The 5,711-nt window shown below is 41.7% G+C and overlaps 1 pseudogene; it reads left to right on the top strand.

Annotated features, from left to right (window-relative positions):
* Positions 1–354: 354 nt before the first annotated feature.
* LOC145246996 (U2 spliceosomal RNA) lies at positions 355–488 on the top strand (annotated as a pseudogene).
* The last annotated feature ends 5,223 nt before the right edge of the window (positions 489–5,711 follow it).

Below are 5,711 nucleotides of genomic sequence, written 5' to 3' on the forward strand. Positions count from 1 at the left end.
TTCAAGCTGCCTCTTCCCCCCCCCACACACACAGTTTAACAGTAGTAGGAGGTCAAGAGAAAGAGGGTGAGAGAGAGAGAAGAGTAAGTTGGTGAGAGAGAGAGAAAAGAGAAAGAGGGTGTTGGTTTTATATTTTTATCGTCTAATATTTTGAAAGCTGAATTTCTAATAAAATGTGCATCTATAGGAGATAATGCCTGGGAATGTGTTCCCCCCCCCACAGTTTAACAGTGGTGTGACGTCAAGAGAAAGAGGGTGAGAGAGAGGGAAGAGTAAGTGGGTGAGAGAGAGAAAGAGAGAGAAAAAAAAGAAAGACGGTGTTGGTTTTGTGTAAAAAGTTGTTATTTACAATTGTTCGCATTCTTGGCCTTTTGGTCAAGATCAAAGTGTAGTATCTGTTCTTCAGATGCTGCACTTCTATTTCTTGTTCTCTTTCGGTGGAGGAGAAATCCTCCACGACTGAGACAATTTTTATTTTTGTACCTTTTCTCCACGTTAAAAAACGACCCTGGTGTCTAACTCTGTCCCGTGGGGAGGCATAGTAAATAGGTACAATTGTTCGCCATTAGTGGATGTTGACGTCACGTCACGTGACATGACTAAGCGTTTTTTTTTTTAGTATGAATAACATTTTTTGTTTTAATTATAAAGTCTACACTTAATTTTATAGAAAATGCTGTATATATAATAGAAAAAAAAAATTACTGGTTTTGTTGGATTCAAGTGGATCCCCCCCCCCTCCAGTTTAAGAGATAGCAGGTCACGTGGTAATATACAAAATGGCTAGCGTAAATATAAAGATCGGTTTTTTTATCGACGAATATTTTGAAAGCTGAATTTTTTTTTATTCCTGTACATTTTTTCCTGATATTTTTCGTTAAAACTCTTGTATAAATACTATTTTTAACCAGTTAAATACGTTGGAGACATTGTCATGGAGTTTAATAATCTCTAGAACAAAGCAGAAGAGAAATTACAAAAGTATCGGTAAAACAAAGTGTTTGTTTACATTTGTTCGCCATTACTGGATGTTGACGTCACGTCACGTGACATGACTAAGCGTTTTTGGATTATGTAATATTAACATTAAAATGACAGGTTTTTTGGGGGGCCCCCCTAGGAGAGAAATGATCAGTTCACCCCCTTTTAATGGTCCGTTTGGTGTGGAATTTCGATATTTGTCATGCGGGTGATCAAGGTTCAATATGATACATAATTTGTCAACTTTGGTTGTGTCTGTCAAAAGTTTGAGCTGACGTCATGTCACGTGACACGTATTGAATAACGTTAAAATGACAGGTTTTTTTGGGGGCCCCCCTAGGAGAAAAACGATCAGTTGACCCCTTTCTACTGGTCCGTTTGACGTGAAATTTCGATATTTGTCATCCGGGTGATCAAGGTGCAATATGATACCAAATTTGTCAACTCTGGTTCCGTCTTTCAAAAGTTTTAGCGTTACAAACAAACATACATACATACATACATACACACCGATTTTTGCCTTTTATATATATAGAAGATAAATCTCACCGGTCTGTTTAAATGTATGTATGTATGTATGTATGTATGTCATATGCTACTGGTACCATGTAACCCAGTACTACCTGCCTCATGGTCAGGTCACCGGTGACTAAACTGATTCCCCCACCAGACTTGTTTAGTGAGGAGGGCGGCTAGTCTCCCTGAAGGATTAAAAACAAGACCTTCCAAAGGGCGAATGAACTCTTTTTCTGGGTCAACGGCCAACTATCACCGTGTATATTTGTGTGTGTGTATATGTGTATTGGGGTAGAGAGGGCTCCCGTAAGCCGTGGTGAAGGCAACCTTTTTAGGAGAAGCAAATCTCTGATTTAAAAAACCATAAAGCGGAAGACCAGTAACCGTATTAAGCTGGTCCGCAGTTTAACTTGTTGCTGGCTATCTTGCTCTTGCTTGTTGCTGGATTTCAACATTTTGAACCGAGAGAGTGACTTAGCTGTCGTACAAAGCTAAGACTCTGTAACATCATATTTGTATAGATACTCCCTCAGACATTTGGGCTCATGAATTTTAAATGTCTGAGGAAGTGGCACTCGTCTGACAAGACGTTGCAATCATCATGTATGTATGCCTAAAACTTTCGACAGGGGCGACAGATTTTCACGTGAGCGGTATCATTTTGAAGCTCGACATCTCGAACGACAAATATTAAAATATTGGCCAAAAGCGTTAATTCCTCCACCCTCAACTGGGAAGTTTTCTACAAGGAGGGGCCGATGTTTTGTGAGCCATTTTTGCAAGTCATCGTATCGGTTGGATTAACTTTGCCTAATTTTAATGTTCTGAACTTCCGGTCATGTCATGGAGTAGTGGTAAGACATCAGATTTTCTTTCACTTCCTTTTACACCTTCGCGTCACGGGTTCGAGCCTGCCTACCTATTACCACTTTTTTCTCTCAACACACACCTCCAAACACCCGGGCACCCAGGCTAGTTACTATATAAAAATTACTATGTAAAAATTGTTGCAATAATCTTACTAGAAAAATATTAAAAGGTTCTATTTATAGACAAGAGTGATAGGAACTGCCCAACCCAATGGAAAGGTACCCTGTTACCGACTAATCATTTCATAAAATATATTGGCCCCACGTATGGAAGCGGTAGGCAACCCTCCTCCGTATTTTTTTATTTTCGTCTTTTGTTCTATTATTTTTTTTCAACTGATTATTATCGAATGGACACTAGTCTACCAGATTATCAAAAGATTACCAACACTTCAATCATGGGCATTTGTTTTCCTAGTTTTGTATATAAATTACAAAATGTTTGATATTCCCCCAAACCTATATATATATATGTATGTATATATATATATATATATATATATATATATATATATATATATATGGTAGAGCGGATGGATGTAAGAGGGAATCAGGCGTGCCTTTGGCTATAAAGGCATCAATTCTTTCTAGCCTAGAAGAACTTCCCTGTAGTGTGAGTGACCGGATCATGACTATGAGGTTACCTCTCTGGTAAATGGTTGTTATACAAATTTTTTGAGTGTCTATGCACTCACTATGGATGCAACAGAAGATGAGAAGGTTGCTTTCTACCTTGCTTTGTGCAGTGTAGTTAGATGCATTCCCTCTGCTGATAAGATCTTCATTCTTGGAGATTTTAATGCTAGGGTGAGAAGAGATTTTGAAACCTGGGATTTGCTGGGTAAATACAGAGTGGGCAAGTGTAATAGCAATGGTCTGATGTTGCAGTTTTGTTCAAAGATGGGTTTTAAAATCGGTAACACCATGTTCCAGCAGAAGGACAAATACAAGACGACCTGGATGCATTCTGATTCCAAAAAATGGCACTTGATAGACTATGTGTTAGTCAGAAAATGTGAGATGAGGGATACCTGCAGTGTTTGTGTCATGCGGGGTGCAGAGTGCTGGACCGACCATCGGTTGGTCCGTGCAAAGATTAAGTGTGTTGTGAAGCCCAAGATGAGGGGAGCTAGTGTGGTTATTCCAAAGTGACTTAATGTTGCCCATCTAAGGGACAATATTGTGAGGGAGAAACTAGTTAAGGAGATGGAAGAGATTGATTGTAAAAATACTTGGCCTGCTTTTAAGGAACCTGTCTATGAGGTATGTGAGAGAGTATTAAATTATTGTGAGCGTAAACATCAGGATTGGTTTAATGAGAATGATACTGAAATTCAGGCGCTGCTTGATTCAAAAGCCAGGGCATTGCACGCTTATCTCAGGGGGTGGTTTGACGGATGGTGAGCAAGATCGATTGAGGGACAAGTTTACGGCAATCAAGCACGAGGTGCAGAGGAGGTTGCACAACATGCAGGATGAATGGTGGAGGCAGAAAGCTGAGGAAATACAACGTACTGCACGCGGTTTACGGACCATCCAGATCACCTATCACTCCTCTGCACTCGAAAGATGGTGGGGATCTTCCACCAGACCCTAACCACATCCTTCATAGATGGAGGGAGCATTTCAATGACCTTAACAGACCTTACGTTGATCAGGAGTTTGTTAGGTCGATTCCTAGCAATCCGGTCAAGGATATCTTGGCAGAGGTTCCTTCTCTACAGGAGGTTGAAACAGTTTTCCATAAGCTGAACAATGGAAAGTCTCCTGACCCGAATCGTTTGCATGCGGAGATCTTTAAATGTTCTGGACCCAAGATGATGCAACGCATAGTGGAATTGTTGCAGACTGCTTGGCGGGATGAGTGTATTCCGCAGGATTGGCGGGATGAATTGATGGTAGTGCTATACAAGGGGAAGGGTAGCAGAAATGAATGTGGAAACTATCGAGGCATCTCTTTGCTGTCAGTAGTCGGTAAGATGTTCTGTAGGATCATGCTAGACAGAATGCTGAAGCACATTGCTGACGATGTTTTGCCTGAGTCGCAGTTTGGTTTCAGAAGATGTCGAGGGACAGTGGATATGATTTTTACAGCCAGGTAATTGCAGGAGAAATGTATAGAACAGCAAAAGGGACGGTATCAGGTGTTCATCGATTTAACTAAGGCCTTTGATACAGTCAATAGGGATGCTTTGTGGGAGATTCTGAAAAAGCTTGGCTGTCCTGACAAATTTTTAACCATCTTAAGCTCTTCCACGATAATATGAAGGCGGTGATTAATGTTGGGGGAAAGCTGGCTGATCCTATCTCAGTAGAAAATGGTGTTAAGCAGGGAGACATTCCAGCACCCACACTCTTTGCGTTGTATTTCACCATGGTCTTTCGGATGGCATTTTGGGGGGTGCTCTGATGGTGTCTATATTCGTTACCGAACTACTGGGGGGGGTTGTTCAACATTAGGCGCTTCAATGCAAGTACAAAGGTACTCACCAACACGATTCGTGACTTGCTCTATGCGGATGACTGTGATCTGGTGGCTCATACGGTGACTGATATGCAGCATCTTGTGGACGCTTTTGCGGTTGCCTGACCATCAATCTGAAAAAAAAAAACTGTCTTAATGTATCAGCCTGCTCCGGGCATGCCATACTATGAGCCATCAGTTTATATCTGTGGGTCAAGGATAGCGGTTTGTATACTTGGGTAGCACACTGAGTATGTCTGGTGCCCTGGATGATGAGGTATCGTTACAGATCAGCAGGGCAAGTGATGCTTTTGGAAAGTTGGACGGGCGTTTGTGGAGACGTCATGGGATCTTGCTGCCAACTAAGATTAAGGTTTATGCCGCATGCGTTCTCTCTACTCTTCTCTATGGTTGTGAAACTTGAACAACATACAGGGAGCATTTGAGACGTTTCACCAGATGTGCCTACGGCGAATCTTAGGTGTGGGTTGGCAGATGTATGTCAGCGATGTGGAGGTGCTTGATTGAACCCAATGCCTTAGCATTGAAGGTCACGTTATTAAGCATAGACTGAGATAGAGTGGACATGTGGTGAGGATGTTAGACAATCGACTTCCCAAACAACTCCTTTATGGCGAGCTTGCTGAGGGAAGACGTCTATCTCAAAAGCCTAAATTGAGATTTAAGCATTGTTTAAGATCCACCTTAAAAATATGTGAGATTTATGAAAGAACCTGGGAGAGTCTTGCTTTGGATCGCGGAGGGTGGAAAAGGACCTTGCGGGGAGGTGTGGGCAAGTTTGAGGCGGATCGAACCCAGTATGAGCAGCTAAAGCGCGATATCCGGAAAGGGACAGTGAAAGGAGCCGTGGATGGGAGGGG

Source organism: Euprymna scolopes, chromosome 24 (assembly GCF_053919585.1).
Source record: "Euprymna scolopes isolate OS-2025 chromosome 24, ASM5391958v1, whole genome shotgun sequence".
Classification (NCBI taxonomy): domain Eukaryota; kingdom Metazoa; phylum Mollusca; class Cephalopoda; order Sepiida; family Sepiolidae; genus Euprymna; species Euprymna scolopes.